This window comes from Anas acuta, chromosome 1 (genome assembly GCF_963932015.1).
Source record: "Anas acuta chromosome 1, bAnaAcu1.1, whole genome shotgun sequence".
Classification (NCBI taxonomy): Eukaryota; Metazoa; Chordata; class Aves; order Anseriformes; family Anatidae; genus Anas; species Anas acuta.
The window spans coordinates 164,663,323-164,681,227 of NC_088979.1; the positions used below are offsets into that span (position 1 = coordinate 164,663,323).

Consider the following 17,905-nt stretch of genomic DNA (forward strand, 5'->3'; position numbering starts at 1 on the left):
GGCCACGAGTAAGGAGAACCACTTAGGAGTGTGTAGACCATAAACTTTTTAATGCACAGATTGCTTCTGTTTTTCCTATAATGAGGACGCACATGCTAGGTAACATCTCAGCACTTCCACAGCCTCCATCAAAGAACAAAAAACTGGTGAAAGGTGATGCCTTTTAGGTAAATTACCCAAGGCTCAAAAACAATATACACACTTGATTGTGGTAGAGAGACTTGAGCTTGCCTAGTCAAATAAGATATTAACTACCCACATAAATTCTTTTGAATTAAGTGAAGAAAGAGGTTAATAAGAAAACAAAATTAATTATGACTAACATTTGGGGTTTGGGCAGGGGGAGGGGAGGGTATGAATGGAGAAAGAATCATAAGGACAAAATTTTAGATCCAAGGTTATTATTCAGTCTTCTAAATAACTTTAAAAAATATCAGTCTTTTGCTCAGTAGTTTTTATTTAAAGTTAATAAGCAGGAGAAGTTTCTGTTTCATGATAACGGTTGCTTAATGGGTCATTTTGTTTAACTGTTCAGTCATTCTTCCTATCAGGTGGTGGCAAGAGCAGCCTCTCACAGCAAAACAAATCTGCATGTGCTGTTGTTCAGCAAACACTTTTAGATACGATAGCAAATGTTTCGTATGTATTTGCAATTATGACCCTTTCCTTGTGTTCTGTTTCAGGGTCTACTTCACACTTTCATGTCAAAGATCTAGTTTCACAGATCACTGCTGATGAAGCTTTCCAATATGTGCCATAAGCATAGGTACATTTTGTTCCACAGAAGGCAGTTTTAGTTTGCTATTCTCATACCCTTCCACGGGAAAATGAGCTTGCTCCAGTCACACGAGTTCTTCATCTCACTGCACAAAAGTGAAACTGAGCAAAAGGACAAACTTACACCATGGGAAGATCAAGCTTCATAATTTATGCCAAAAACAACCAGAAAAGAAAGGAAGGATCTACATATGCTAGAAACTGCTATTTTGCAATTCATTGTGAGTACATTCGATAGGAATTTAACAATTTTTATATATGGGTATGTACACAAGTGTAGTAATTTAACCCACTTAAGTAAAGAAAATGTCAATAAGAGCAATCCATTTAAAGTAAAGATGAAGAAACCCCAATATATGTCATCAAAATTTCAGACTATTATACTGAATATATTTTAGAATATTATATAATTATTGCAATCTATGTTGCCATTTATGCTACACATTTCTGTTTCTATTTAACCTATGGGGAAAGAAACTGAGAGAGCTTGAGTGAGATGATCAAATACCACCCAGAAACTCAAGGCTCCTGTCTCCATTTGACACACTGCACATCCCTGTACTTGAAAATTTGTTCAGATTTCTCTCTTTTCTTCAGGCAACTAATCATGGACATCTTGACAACTTCCACCCATCCATCCCCAAGTAAATGACAGCGTTAAAAAGCTGCATTTCTGTTCTATTACTTTGTTATTTCAGGTACTGAAGCCACTGCTGTTCCTAGGGACAGGAAGCCAAGAGGGGACAAGGAACACAACAGATAGCTAGGGCTAAAGTGTAATGGACTTAAAATAAAAATTATTATTAATAATAATAATAATAACAATAATATCATAGAGTTTAATAATATGAAAATATTAAAGAGAAAAATAAATTTATGAAAAAGTGCTCTATCTGTGGCTACCAAGCATGAGCACCAGGCTATAGCCTGGGATTCTCCATTTGTTTTAGACGTATACAGAGATGACTCCCCCTACTTTACTTTTGTACCTCCTCCCCTCTGTGCACATGTGCCCGCACACACAAATGCACACTCCTTTGTTCTTATGTTCCTGCCCAAACATCGCCTAATGATGTGTATGGGAGAGAGAAAGCAGGACCAGATGAGCCTTTGCAGTGACATAATGTGGATGCTCTGTGTTATGTTATGTTGCAATGCTATAGCAGGGCAGGCTACTCCTATGCTCCTCAGGCTCGTTTCAGCCAGCAAGCTGGCTATCTGATGCAAAGCCCAGTGGATTCAGTGGAATCGTTTTTCACATCTTCAGAGCAGGCTCCTAGCTGCAAGCCTGGCTAATGCTACAGCAGAGAACATCTGATTATTACATGGGGCTGGTCAGGACCAGTAATCAAATTACCTAAAGGAAAGCATTTAGGATACATTATTTAAACTGCATTAGATATCCGTGTGGTCAATCCCAGGCAGAATGAATATTTCCTCAATTTGATTCAATTTTATTCAACTTAATTTACACCTTTCGTTCGTTCGGATGAATATTGCTCTGTAGCATGTCTGAAGGAAGCAGGCTCTGCAGGAAATGGTGTGAGCTGCTGACGTCATTTCTTTCAAGGGAGCCTAGGATCAGAAAACATTGCAATGGGAGAGAGTTTTCCCTTGAATAAGACATGAAACTGAAGTTCCTCCTCTGTTTGCAATTATGTGGTAAATATAATTGTGACCTGAACATGGAAGTACATGTGTCAGCAGTAGGCAGGGATAGCTTCTCTGACATCCAAACTTACAATCTTTCCCTTACTACATGGAAACGAAGTTTGCCAGCGAGGTCCCTCCCTCCTTGATGTCTGTCCTGTCCCATCCTCACAGGCTTTTGCATCCAGTTCTGCCTGGCTGAATTCCACCTAAACTGCGGCGTAGGTGCATTTGAGTCATCTTAGAATGACTTTGCTCTGCTAAATATCACAGGCCCTGAAATCAAGCAGAGCCTCTGGTTTTGAGCAATTTTCTAAGCAGAGGCTTCAGAATTTGCTAGCTAGAAAAGGAGGATTTTGAGAGAGATAAAGGGATTCTGATGTTCTGCCAACCTCTTCTCCCCCTCTCCAGACTTTGTTCCAATCACAGAGCTATTGTGCAAAAGACAGTGTGCCTTCCCCGACACTCCTTGTGTCAGGCCCCCTGCCACCAGCACACCAATCACGGCATCTCAGAAATGTCCCTTATCCCATCAATTCAGCCATGATTTATCAGGAATCAGGAGTCGCAGTTCTCTCTTGCTACAACCACATGCTGGGTCTGAAGGCACTGAAAGGTTAAGGGGTGGATGGTCCGTGGAATTTAAGTTTCAAGGAAAACTTGCTCATTGTCTTCTGAAATTAGAAGTAGTGAGACAATAGCTACAGTGATTACTTAGTGTTGGTACTTACAAAAAATGTGCTCCCCATAAATATTGAGTTGTGTCATTATCACTGTATATGCTGGGCTTTCATAAATATTGACATTCTGTAATTAGACAGCTGGCTGTAAACTGGAGGAGACAGTCATTAAAATGGCCATTAACAGAGCTCAGAGTAGAAAAAAAAAAAAAAAAAAAAGGCTGCTTCTCTGCTTCTTATTCATTCAGAACACTGGAGCTGAGAAAAAAAAAATAGGAAATCTTAATTTAAATAAATAGGGCAAACATTCTACATTTATTGTAATCTCTGTTGTTTCTCTGTTGTTGGGTCTTCATTTCCAAATTCATCTGTACAAGAGCATGGCTATATTTCTGCACATCCATTCCAGGGTGCTCCAGCAAAGACACGTAGAAAAGTACTTGCAAGGTCTTTGTATGGACTTTAAGGCTTGTGCCTGCAAATATGTAGTATCAGGCCTGTGTGAAACAACTGATCTATGACAGGTGTTCACAGGCTAAATACCACTGCTGTTAGCTGAACGCTTTGCCTTCTGTCTCAAGAAAAATACCCACCATTCCCTGGTAAGAAACATTGGACTATTTTCTAGCTTTGGCTTTCAGTTACAGCGACTGAAGCATGGTGTTGTTGGGAAATCTGTGCCTTTGCTTCTCATATAAAAATGATTTCACTGCTATAGACTTTTAGTCTGTCTGATAAATCCCAGGTTCTATACATTGTTCACTCATTTATTTATTCTTATGTAAGGAAATTGTATAATTCAAGGTTTTCTTCCTCTTTTGACTGATCATAACAACTGCTATTATTTGCATGGTCACAACTGTTTGGGGGAAGATGAGGGATTTTCCGAGCTCAGAAACAGCAGGCTGAACAGCATGCAGTCTGGGGTCACTGGTGGTTCCAAGCCATTAAGAGGTGTAACAGCTGGAAAAATCCTGCCTTCAAAACATCAAAATCCATATATTCCAACACATACAGGAAAAAAAAAAAAAAAAAAACAGGCGGAATGGGAAGAAGTGAAATGATAAAAATTGGTCTGGTTTTGTGTTGGTTGTAATGACAGGGGCTGCCATGCTGCAGAAGGCAAGTCCACAGGTTTTCGTCTCTCTAAGAAATCCTGATATTATTGAAATTTATTTCATGAAATGTCACAGTTGCCATTAATTGGTATAGACTGAGATTCCTCTGTGATGACTGTAAAGACACGGGCAGCTTTGAAAATCATTGATTTAAGTCCCATGACAAGCAGGTAGAAAGCCCTTTCAGGAATGGCCACCCGACGAGCAGGCTCTCATTATTGCCATTAACCACAGCTCTCTGCCTGTCTCTTTGATGAGAGCCAAGGCTAGTGAGCATTACAAGTGGATTATTGTTTTACACTCGGCATGAAAGATGCTCTTAATAATAAGAAGAAATAAGATTAATCTGGCTAAAATCACTTTAAGGGAATGACTGCAAATTGAAGTGATTAGTAACAGTAGGTCCAAAAATTTCTGTTGCAGTTATTCAGCCAGGGTGGTCATGGAGTTTGGGGACTGCTGATACGTATCTCTCGAGTTTGCAGTGGTTTAGACATAATAATTTCATTTGCATATTTTGTTTGCTGTATACTGCACCACAGCTGAATATCTGCACAGACTTGTATCTGTACACCTATAGGGAGAGGAGAAGCCAATGGATTTTTCTAATCCAAGATAGAGTCACATATATTCACAGACAATCCTGTTTGGAAGGAAATACAATTGCTGGTGTGTTTTTATGAGTGAGCACATGTATATATGCAGCAACAGAATCACGTAACAGAAAGCCAGCTGATTTGTTCTTACCACAGCATCCAATAATTCACCTTTTGATCCTGCCCTTTTCACAAGTTTCTCAAGGAGTGATTGCAGCTAGGAAGACATCTCTTCTCTGTGAACGTACAATCAGTTTTCTCCCTTACAAAAAGGCTTTGGAGCCACATGGGTGTACCAGTGTGATGGAGATGGGACTTTGTGGAAGAGTCTGGCTCATACAAAACGGGCTGGGTGAGATCATGAGCTTGCATAAATCACCACCAGGGGGATCTCACCTCTGAGCTACAGGTCACCAGCTGCAAAACCTGGCTAACACCATCTCCTTAGTGCCCCTTTTTTATCTCTTCCTTCCGAAGCTCTCCAGGACAGAGGCTTTCACCTTGGCATATTTGGAAAATGACCCTGCCTTTAGTTGCACTTCATCCTGTGGCCAGATCAGTAACTTCTGATGGGGAAAGAGGAAATGAAGAAATTGAGGAGAAAGTTCCCAAGCTGGAGGATTTGTCCTTGCTGCTTGGTGCTGCCAGAGGGGAGGGTGGTTTCCCCAGGTGCCTCCTAATCTGCTGTATTTCCTCAAGCTGTCCTGGCAGGTGGGGTCTGACCTTTTCTTTCCTGCCAGAAAAACAAATGCAGGACATACAGGGACATCCCCAACGTGCTCTGTCCCAACTGGGATCCACACCAAATTCATCTCTGAGTGCTCTGAGGGATGCTCTGGTCTCTGCTGCTGGAAAAGAGGAGGCAGGACATGCTGAGGCTGGGGACGCTGAGATACCATCCTGTTCCAGCTGTAACAATTACCTGGGCTGTCCAAAAAACAGCAGGTCCTAAATTCTGAACAGAATGAACTAAATACAGCCCTGGAGTAACTCCAGCAATCTCTGCAGTTTATAGGTGAAAGATTTTAGTCCTCCGTAAGGTTTATACACAGAGATAAATATTTTCTCTAACACTGAGTCAAAGGACTGAAATTATTTCTCAAGTTGAGAAGTTTGGTGTTCAATTCAGATGACGAACCTACCTTACTGCCACTAGAACTGGCCTCTCTGTATTTCTAGTGCACATTAAGCAAAAAAAGCATTTTTTGGATAGATGGCTTTTGCTGATAGCTATTTCAAAATTTCAATTTCAAGTGCGCTATAGGGTTCCTCTGTGAGTGAGAATTGCTTCTTACCATGTCATTTTTCAAAGGGTTGCAGTGAGACCAATGAATTGGCTTCCTTTAAAAATCCTGCAGCATCCTGAACTAGTTCCACGGTGAAACACATCCCTTTGCCAGCTACTGAGTTCACTGTCTGGATAACTGAGTGCATGGGAGGAGTTGTGCAGAAGTTACCTTAGGTTTTGACTGCAAACATTTGCAGCTGGCCGTAGTCGGTAGGACTGAAAATACCCTGAGAGCTAAAGCATGCAAGGGTGACATGTATGGTATCACAGAGCTCAGTGGGGTTCTCAGCATTTCTTCCAGGATGATAACTCAGGTTACACTTGTTTCTGATGGACATTGCACAGGCTTTGATTGCCAAAGGTGAGAGCAGAGGAGGCTGGACACCATGTACCCTGTCGTGGCATGGGGGCAATGGCAGCAGATCCCACATCTGATGGCACAGCCCTGCGCCTGTCCCCCAGCATAATGATCTCAGGGTGCCAGCTGCAGACATGCTGTGGCTGCAAATGGGAGGAGAGGTAAAGAGGCTGAGGATGCTTATCTGAGCAGGAGGCTGCTGCACTGTGTTTCCAGGGAGGCCACTTCTGTTCAGCTCCTTTAAGTCTCATTTTACCCATCTGTTATGCAATGCTCATTTGCCCAGAGTGGTGTCAGGAGACTTCACTGATGTATATGAAGTTCTTTAATGCATGACAGCTCAACATGAAAAATAAAACAACCAGAGCTAGTTTCCCTCTATATCACTTTTACTTGGACATAAGTAGCTATTTGGTGTTACTGAACACTTTCAGAAAAAGAAAAAAAAAAAAAAAAAAAAAGAAAAAAAAAAGAAAAAAGGAAAAAAAAGAAAAAAAAAAAAAAGAAAGAAAACAGAAAAATCATTTTATTTATTCAATGTTCCCATGCATGGTACATCCCCAGTTCAGGACTGGCTTCCTGGGCCTGATTTTTTTGCCAATAGTATGTAAAGACCTACTGTTACTTGTTTTTCTCATAATACTGCTCATGACCTCCTTTTCCCTTTTAAAACAATACACAAATTCTATAGTCTTGTCCCATAACTACCTTTCCCTGGAGTACAGTGGTCTGCATTGTTTGCAAATTACATTTGGAAAAGCAAACAGAGGGGAAAAAATATATAAGTTTCCTTAGCAGGACAGTAGTGTTAAAAACAGCTTTAAAAAAGCAGAAAGTTGATTGCTAACTTCAGCTGTAAGCAAAGCAGGAAGTTCATCAGTGGTTCAGCCTGTGTGTAGACTAAGGGCAGCTGCTTAAAAGTTAGCTGGGGCAGCAGGGCAGAGGCACAGCAAGCAGTGAGTGCTCGGTCAAAGCTTCTGCACCCAAGCCCCTGGCAGGGGAGCTGCTCCCATTACTTCTGCATCACCCTGCAGACACTTGGAGGCCACAGCTAAGCGATGGCAGAAGCCAAGGCACCCTCCTCATCTGTCGGATTGACTCAGCAGCCAGTCTGAGAAGTACGGATGCCAGATGCAAAGCCGCGAGTTGATAGGCATTGCCATTAATGTGTTTTAATTAAATAGTGGAGAGGAGCAGCAAAGGGGCTGAAGCAGTGACAGTGAGAGGAAAGTGAACACCAGTGAGCTGGGATTTTTTTTCTCCTGTATCTGTTTCATCAGCAAGAAGGAGGTCATTGCTGCTGTCCAGCTAATGTATATTACCACAACACGTGAGAGTTTTGCTGTTTATAGGTTGAATTTAAACCTTTGAGTCAGTCTGTCTGTTACCAAATGTACTCATGTCAGCCTTTTATTCCTCACACACACTTGGATCAAATTGCTCGTGTTTGACAGATCACTTCTTTTTTTTAACTTCCAGTTATCCCCGATTCCCCACTGGTCCAGAGCCCTCATGGTTCTCCATCTGCAGAATAACATTAGCAACCACCAGAGCCTTAGACATTGTTATGGAGATGCTGTGCAGAGGTTTTGGCTTTCTGATGTCCCTGCTGGCCTGATTATGTGCGGATTGTGCCCGGCTGCCCATGTGCAGCAGACGCATTTCAGCAACTGCCCTCGGTAGCTCCCTGCTAAGGAAGCCCCAGGGACCTGCCAGCAGGCTGCAGCTCCCACTGCACGGCCGGAGTGTCTGTCTGTCTGTCTGTCTGTCTGTGGCTTCTCTGCTTTCAGCAGAAGCATAACAAGTGGAGTACGAGTATGTAGGCAGAGTCTGAAAATGAACCTTAGGTGGAAAATTAGGCTGTATATAACAATATGCAGTGAAATGTTTCTTTTCCCCATTTAGTGTGAGTCTAAAAAAAAACTCTATTTCTATGGATCTCAGACACTATTTTGCCACAGTTTGCGTGGAGTCAAATGTTCTGTTTGGGGATCTTTCAAAAATGTAGTCTTTTGGAATTTCCTCTCATGAGTCCTGTACAAGCTAAATCCATGCATCCCTCTCATGAAAGCAGAACACAGCTATAATATGTCTCTGCAATTTTATCACGGTTAATGCTGAAAAGATACATGCTTGTTCCTATTCCTTTTCTTCATCTGTTGAAGTCTTTCTCCACTTCCTGCTCTTCCAGCTCTGTTTTCTGTAATGAGTTCCAATCTCTCTGTAAATCAGTCTTTACAGTGCACAAAGTGCAGTAGCCTTCAGTATAACTTATAAATACTGTGAGATTGTTCTAAAGATATAGTAAATTATAAATAAAAATCTAGCTAGGAGTATATTTGGATAGGAAACTTTGGATGCGAAGTATAGTCATTGCTCCATAAACATGCATTTATATGTGGTCCAATGTAGCACTGAATGTTACTTCAGCCCCTCACCTGAAGCCAGCAAGGAGCAATTCCTACAGAAAACCTCATAAAATCCAGTAAAGTTGCAGAGGGATGTGGGGATTCAACTTGTACAGGACTCATGGCAGGAAGAAGCCACCACTCTGGAGATGTGTGATTCATCTATTCTAAAGTTAGCTGCCTAAAAATGGCAAATCTCCTCTCAGCCTGTTTGCTCGGCAATCAATGGGATAGGAAGGCAACCTGCAGGCTGACTGACTCACTAGAAAGACCATGAATTAGAAAGGACCATAAGTGACTGAACCTTGGGCATCAAATTCAAGCTAGACAAGCACAGTTAATCAAAATCAATCCAGCCCCAAATGACTTTGGTCCTCGTGGGATTTATAAAAAGCTGCAGTGCAGACCTTACTTCAGAAGTGGCAGCGGCTGCCCCATTAAATTCGGTGTCATAATCCCTGCATCAGCCATCCCATGGGATTTCATCCTTCACAAAGGCTCAGTTTTTCTAGGGAGTGGTAAAGAGGAGATGGGCATAAAGCAAAGGGAGTTTTAAAGGCCAATGTTCCTTTAACATTTTACTCTACTGATCTTTTAGAGGTTTAAAAGCTGCTGGGTTATTTTATAAGGGATGAGGGAGAACTGCAAAAAGAAAAATGTAAAAAAGTAATTCAACAATAATCTATACACATCGCAGTATGGTTCTGTGACTAAATTTGGGCTCAAAGTTTCACTGAAGTTCATGTACTTCTACACGGCCCCAGATAAGGGCAATGTATCTGAGAACTGGGGCCTAAGACAGGGAAGAGATTAAATCTTTTTTCCTAGGAGAAAAATATGGAAGAAAGAAGAAGGGAGAGAGAGAGATCTTCAATTACCCAATGAGAGGGCAGAGAGAAAATGGAGATGACAGTTCTTGGAGGTACCTAAGGAAAGGACAAAAGGCAATTTGCACAGGTTGCAACAAAGAAAATACCTATTTCCAAGGCAGTAGAAAAGACTTTGTTATGGTGTGCAAGCATTACAAAAACAACTTAAGCTGTGACATTTTTACTTTCATGGACAGTCAATGGGCCTGCTAGAATTCACCTGGACCTTATTCTGAGTGAGGGGGGGTTGACCAAACGATGGTCATAACACTAAACCAGCCACTTCTGAGCATGTAATTTGAGTTGTCCCCTCAATTATTGTTCCACCTCAGTAAGAATGAATGAGTGACCTATTCATGAATGGGTATGTAGACAGACAGATAGATATATAGATAAACCAAATACAGAGGTGTCCTTAAACTCTTTGTTCTAGTGTCCCTGCAAGGTATTATGGTGTTTACATTTTTACTTTATCTCCAGAGACCAGGAGGAGACTCAAGAGACCATACTCATATTACTGTACTCCTTCCTATTTAGGACAAGTTGGAGCAAGCTGACAGGCTCCAAGGACAACTTGTACCTATAAATTGATCTCCAAATAAAGGCCTATGTATAAAACAGCCTCCCAACAATGCAAATGTATTTCCTTTTATTCACCAGACCTGGTAAATTTAAATGCAAAGTTCTGAAAAAAGTTTTTTTTGGCATGTGGCATCTGTAGTTAGCATGACATAGACTCACTGCATAGACAACTAGGATTTGATACTTCAGGCAAAACTCCCATAGCAATCAACAGGTATCTTTATCTAAAGAGGCTGTGGGATCTGTATCACAACTTGAAGTGCACAAAAGATTATCACCATCCATTCAGGCAGCACCTCGTCCTAGACTGATGGCACTGATGGCATTCAGTTTGAAAAGAGAGAATAAGCCTGGGGTAGCATAATATAATTAAAGGATGACTGTAGGAAAGCCCTTTAAATTTATTCTTCTGGCTACTCTCTCATCTGCTCACCAAAGAGGATGTGCAAAAGGGGGTGGAAATGATTAAAATGGTAGCACTGGTTGTTGGGGTGACTGAGATCTCCAGGAGCATGGACTGAAGAATTTTGCAGTTGAGAGCTGATAGGTAGGGAGACAGTAAGATGTCACTAAATGCGTGGAGGAAAAAATGAGCACCTAGTTGTAAGGTTAATGACTCCAAATCTTTGTCTTGCAGCAGGGTTAATGTCTACTAGATGTTCTCACAGTGATATCTTGTCTAGAGCAAGAAACAGTAGGAAAATATAGAGCATGTGTCTACAAAAAAAATAGCAACAGTAATTAGAGAACATTATCGATTTGACTTTTTGCAGAGTAGTAAGGATCAAGTGTAGATCAAGTGGCAAACTCCTTGGTGCAGATGTTGTGGACCTACAAATACAGAGGAAAGACCAGGTGAATCATTCTCTGTAGAATGCAATTCTCAGAGCTTGTGTCAAACAAATTAAAAATCTGATGGGAAATGCATCTTTACAGAGTATGATAGGACTGATCTGAAAGTAGAAGGAAAAATTCTGAAGTGTAACTGGCAAAAACATTTCCAAATTAAAGCACACTGTTTTTTTGACCAGCATTTTGTCGCTGTGGTTGGAGTTTAAAGTGAATTTAGTACCTGTGACAGGGCTGGACTTAAATCAGTGTCCAAATGCAGGGCTTTGGTCCATGGTACTTTCTGTCTGCCTAACAGACAAGAGGTGCAGACAGCTCATAAGCCAAATAATGGCCATAACTTCTGCTAGATGATCTAAGGCCATGTAATTTTTTTCTTGTTATAATTGAATACCATTAAGGCATGTTTTACTGTCTGGCCTGCCAAGGCTTTTGAAGCACCTTCTTAGCTCCCAGCTAGGGAAAAAAAAAAAATTAATAAAAAATAATAATAAAAAAAAAAGGTCTTACTTCATGACTTCATGCTTTCTCACTCCTCTTATAAGAATACCTCTCACTTTAAAACAGATGAAAAAATAAGAGCTTGTAATTAAATAGAAGAAAAGACTTAATTCAGGCTGGATTTGGGTATTTCTTTCATGCAAATGAAAATGCTCCTTTAAGAATAAGAAAAGGAGAGAAAAAATGCATTGGACTAACAACTTTCTATTTTATTAAGACGTCACACTGTGGAGCTCTAAGTGGTGATAAAGCCAGGCTGAGCATCATCCATGGTCTGGGAGCCAGGTGATTTGCCTATGTTTAACTACCAGAATGAAAACAGAAGACCTATCAGACCTGTCCTCTGGAAATCCCCTGGAGGCATCAATATGGTGCAGCAGAAGTCTCTGTCTAGTTCTGCTGGACTCTGTGCCTGCATATGGAAAAGGGCATGAGGAAAGATCTGCAACCTGAGTGCTTCTGTACCCCAGCTAAACAGCCCCTTCAGGAGCCTTTTCTAGTCATCAAGTCATGCATAGGTGGAATTCAATTAAAGTTGTGCAAAACCTGAAGGAAATCATGTGATAAATGTCCCTGGTTAGCCTGTCTGAAGGCAAAAACTGGCCTGAAAAATACAGAGGTAATTCTCTACCATGTATTTCAAAATACTGGGCCTGGTCTCTCCCGCGGTGCAGCTGTGGTGAGGGGGCTCACTGGGCAGAAAGCACCAGCCAGGTGCCTGGTGGCACTCCTGTCACACCAACAGGCTCCTGCTGGGGTCAGTGGTCACACCTGGCAATAACAAGAGACAGAAATAAAACCTGGGAGCTGAAATAGCTGAAGCAGTGCTGTCTATAGGAAAACTCCATCCCCATGGCAGCCCGCCCGTGTCTCGCAGCAGCGGGTGCTGTAAGCTGTGATTCTGGTCCACTCCAACCCCAGTAATGTGTGTGTAAGCCACTCACAGCCGTGCCGCTTTTAATAAACCGTTTATTAGCTAAACACGGGCTGATAACAAAGACATCTATGCTGAGAAGGATCCCTCCTTTGAACTTGAATTTGCACAGTTCAAAATCCCATTTCTTCAATCGCCGGATTAATGTCTGTGTTATCTGCGTGTGAAGACAGTTCTACTTTGTCTGCATTGTAACGAGGGCCTGTGCACCCAGGATGTACATGTTGGTGTGTGTTTGTAGGAGGATTGTGTTCAAGGCAAGCACAGCTTGACTCAGGGAGGGAACTGCTGCATAATATTTGTATTACCATTAAAAAGCCCCCATGCTGGGTATTAGGCATTATTTCTCTCATACTTGGCATCTTGTAATAGGTTCTGAATGCTGTAATGCCCCTTTAAAATATCACTGGAAGTAAAGCCATGCAGAGAAATAGAGAGAGAAATCCATCTTACACGCTAACCTATTCTTGAACTCAGACCGCTTCTTATGCTTCTCCTGAATTTAGGCATGGAGTTAGTATAAATTTGGAAATACGCCTATGTCTTATCTGTTTTGTAACTTAGCAACCTTTAATCTGGGTTTCTTGCTGCTCCTTATAAAGCAGCTGATAAATCTAGTCAAGCTCTTACAATACACTTGGTGGGGAAAGTATAGAGGGTTCACCACATACATAAGTAACACCCAAAGCTCCGCTCATTTTGCTGACATTTACCTTTACGCATAAAGACAAGCACAAAAACGCCCACTGCTCAAAGTCACGTTTAATCAGACTGAGTGGATTTATATTAGCAGACACCAACTGCTAGGGGGAAGGCTGTGATTTGCAGACGGAAGGAGTTTCATAGGCCATGATTTGTCTGAGGCATGGTGATCTTTGATTTAATCACTTAACTTAGTTAGTTTGCCATCTCTGTATTTGAAGAGGGAGTTAGCCAGATGTAAAAATGAAAAGGAAGTGATAAAAATGTAAAAGATTATCTTGATAAGGTATATTTTTTTAGAATGATTTGACCTCACTGACTGCCACAGAGCACTGCTAGGTTCAATCTTATCCACAAGGCAAACATATTAAGGAAAATAAGATCTGGGAGCTCTGACTGACGAAGCTCTGAATGGCACAGTTGTCACAAGTAGTTGGCATATTCATTACTGAATTGCACCTTCCTGAAAGGTGTTTGGCATGCTGCTAAAGGATTCCTAGTCACACACAGGGGGCTGTCAGACAAGCTCCTCTCTGTTTGTTTTCCTCCTGCATTAATGCAGCTGCATCCTCCTGGAATTGAACGCTGTTGCTGTGCATCCCATTGATTTCAGAGACGTGTCCAAAGGGCAGAGCTGCAGGCTCAGAGCTGGAGGCTGCCTCACAAGTTTTGCGTTTGGGTGTATTTTTTTCAGGCACTTCTGTACAATACAGCATTTGACTCATTTCTTTTGTTCTGAACAGTGTGGGTATTCCTAAATCTATTTTGGTATTCTTTTTCATCTGAAAAGCCAACCCAGGGATGGGGTAGGCTCCAAGAGAGCAAGGTTACTCCTAGCTTAAAGAACAACAGCAAACTGATCGCTGGTTTGCAGGCTTCATATTTTTTTCACAGAGAGTGAGACAGGAGATGAATCAAAGCCATGAAACATGTCCTTTGATATAAAGATAATAAAAGTCATAGACAAAATGCAGCTGTCCAGTGCCCCCAAACACATGGCTATTAGCCAGCACAGAGACTAAACCATATACCCAGAATTGATGTACAGTGACATCAAAGTTTTTATTTAATATCAGTCCGTTTGGGCCTACAGGCATGTTATCACAGGTTTTCCTCTCTTAGTTACTGAAATTGGACTGAATCAGCCCTGAGATAGAAAACGCAGAGATTGTGCCTCCTCCAGGTGCTGCAGAAAGTAGCGACAAGACTTGGCTTGTGCTGCAAGGTGAGCACTGAGTCCGAGTGCCAGCAAAACAACACAGGCTGCTGGGTCCTGGCCTTCTGAAATGTGCAAAAACACCTTCTGGCCTCCTGTCGTTAGTGCTGAGAAAACCTCACTGCCTTGGCTGAGATCCCATTGACTGAACTAAGTGTGTGCTTAAATATTTCATAATTAAATCTCTACCCTTGATGTCAATTAATCTTATTTACCAACAAAAACATTGGCAGTTCTGGAGGTTGCAGGACTACAGGTGGGCCTGTGACTGTGTGATTCCCCCTGCCTATATGCGTCTCTTTTCTTTAGCTCCCTTTTTGGGTGGCTGTGATGTTCTGCTGGAACTCTTCACCAACCACTGCCATGCTGCTGGGGGCAAGCCATGGGGCAGGGCCTGCCCCGAAAGTCAAGGTGAGTCCCTCCAGGGCAGTATAGTGGGAAGCTCTCAAGTTTCGCTGGGCAGGAGCAGGACCAGAAGCCTCTCTGAAGCACCTGTACACCCAGACATGCAGGGAGGGACTGGAGGCCTGTGTGAAGGTGCTGGGATGTGGCCTCATGCGGATTGTGGAGATGCAGCAGGAAAGAAATCAGAGTTTTGGAAACATTTGCAGCCAGCCATTCCTTTCACTGCCAGTCACCAAGAGCTCAAAGGAAAAGGAGACGAAAGGCGCAGAACTGCTCTCTAGGGTCTGGACTCAGTTTCCAGAATGAAGGAGCAGGCCTTTCTGATCACGGGGTCAGCTGCTCACAGCAGAAGCCCCTTGTGAGAAAGGCCAAGCAAAGTCTTCTCAAGCTCCTCTGACACCCTCACTCACTTACAGACCACCAGCACATGAACTAACTTCTTGTGAAGGTGCTGCAGAAGCTCCTGTGGGGACAGTCATGAGAAAGACCTCCATGGCAGCTCTAGCAAACCCTGCTGGTGCCAGGGTTGGTTGCAAGCAGCAACAAGGAGGAGAGCTGTGGCTGCACATGGCTCTCAGGCAGCAGCCACAGGGGGTTCAAGGGCTTGGGGAGAGCAATGGGACAGCCCCAACCGCTTCCTAGTGCCACGTGGGCTTCCACAGCTCATGGATAACATCTGCTCCTCCTTTCTAAGAGGAGTTTCAAGGAAGACATGAGTCCAATTCATCCTTTTTTTTTTTTTTTTTTCCTAGTGCATTTTCTATTAGTCTTTTTACTGGCACTTATTTCAGAACAGGAGCCATGGTATGCGCCACTCTGGTTAGAGGATGGTACAAAAAGAGGTCCATAACATAGGAGTGGAGAAAGGGCTGATGGTGACCCTTGTCCATCATTATCAAAAACTCACTCAAAGTTTCACTTAAAGCCAATGATCCAGGTCAATAGCAGACTGCAAGAGCTTGGTAGTTAGCTATATCCCTGGTAGTTAGTTATACCCTACTTCAGCTTTCTACAGAGAGTTCATGTGAGCCCAAGTCTGGGAGGGGTTTGCCAAGATACGTCTTATCATTCCTGTTTTATGGCTGCTGGAGTAATTTGATCTTTCAGTATTGTTCCCTCTGAACCTTGGGAATATTCATTGCACTTGCTTGTGGACTTCATCACCCTGGAGTGAGAGGAAGCACCTTCGTTTTATTTGATTTTCTTTTCATGTCTGGAAGCAGATTACTTAACACAATTCCCACAGAAAGGAACAGAGCAGCGTTCCCAGTGCAAAATATAAAGCTTTCTACAAATGAATTCTGCGTTTTTATTTAGAGCAACAAGATCCATCAAATTAACTTCCTCTTCACGGGGGAAAAAGTGGTTTGCAGTGCGCTGACATGATCATCTCTGACAACGCTGCCAGTTCATGTAGCAGTGACACTGAGGAGGCATGTTGGAATTAGAAAATACAAGCAAGCAACAGCCAAGAAACACATGAGAGCACAGCTCAGTGAGAGCTGCCGGTTGCGTGTTCAAGTTAACAGATGTCTACGTGGCTTCTTAGCTTTAACATCTCCATTGGCTTGCTCAGAAGAACTGTGTCTCTCTCTTGTCAGGGTTTAAGTATGTGTGCTCTCTCCTCTCTCCTGTGGGCTTTTATACAGTTGTGCCCTTTCAAAATTTGCCTCTTGTAAGTTAGATAAATAGACAGTGTTTTCTTATAACTGCAATATCTCCATGCTTCCTGAATTTACTAAATGAAATAGCTGACATGAACCAAGATCCCAGCCTGGTCTCCATCCACCAAACTGCACCGATTCCCTGCCCTGTGCACCAGGACCAAGCAGTGTGGGGGGACCATGAAAGGACCATGAAACACAGCACTACAGACATCCATTCAGAAATTTTTGTAAGCAATACGTAAGTTTTTTTTGAAAGCAAAAGGTAAAATCGGAACTAAAAATGAACTGCTTGCATGCTTTCTAACCCCTTTCTTTCGGTTTGTTCCTTCTTTATTAAATACACTTTTTATGTCTTTTATATATACCAAAAAGATACAAAAGATAAATCTTAGCTAGATGTGCTTACGCTCATACATATACATGTATATATATATATATGGATATATCTTTACTAGACACGTTTACAGAATACTACCTAAATACTACTTGAGATAAATAGGTTGCAAGTTTTCTGCCTCAGCCACTGAAGGCCCTTTTTCATCACACTGAAGACGACGGTGTTGACTAAATATGCCACCACAAAATGCAAAATACATGTTTATCTTTTTGAAACATTGAATGAACATCCCATGAATTAAAATTGATGATAGTCCAGAGCATTTTAACTATATATGCTTAAAGTTAATTTTACTTTTCATTTCTTGAGTTTTAGAAACCCTCTTTCCCAATTTTTAACGAATGGATACTGAAAAAGAGAACTTCCCAAAAATGCAGAAATGCTTGTAAGAACTAGCTGAACATTTTCAGCTAGTAGCAAACATGAAGAACAAAAAGTGGTTCCACAGAATACCAGGAGAATTATTATAATGTCTTCAAATATTACATTTTCCTATCAGGCCATTCCAGAAGCACAAAGAACAGCAGAACAATTATTTTTCCCTATCTCTGCTTTCATAATTGTCAGCGTGAAGCATCCCTGCTCTCAAGTGTAGTAGCAGCAGCAGAAACCAATATTCTTCTATTTCAGCCTCCAAATGTAGAACCAAAACAAAAATGATGTGGTCTTCTCCATCAGCACCATTGCTTTGGATGCTCTTGGGAGGTTCAGATGTACAGATCTAGTTCACTAAAATGTTTGAATTATTATCCATATTCATTATTTTTCGCTTTTGGATCCTGTCTCTGGACAAATAAACTGTAAATCAAAAGGGCCAAGAATTTTCTCCTCTGGGAATAACTGAACTTAAGCATCAAAGGTGGTTCAGGCACAGAAGCACCTCTCCTGTGGGGAGAGGCTGAGAGATC

At 41.9% G+C, this 17,905-nt stretch overlaps 1 long non-coding RNA gene across 1 annotated transcript; it reads left to right on the forward strand.

Moving 5' to 3' along the window:
• Window positions 1–7,386: 7,386 nt before the first annotated feature.
• Window positions 7,387–13,227, forward strand: LOC137849474 (uncharacterized). Its single transcript, XR_011091909.1, has 2 exons — window positions 7,387–9,797; window positions 11,894–13,227. It is a non-coding gene; the product is annotated as an uncharacterized lncRNA (long non-coding RNA).
• The last annotated feature ends 4,678 nt before the right edge of the window (window positions 13,228–17,905 follow it).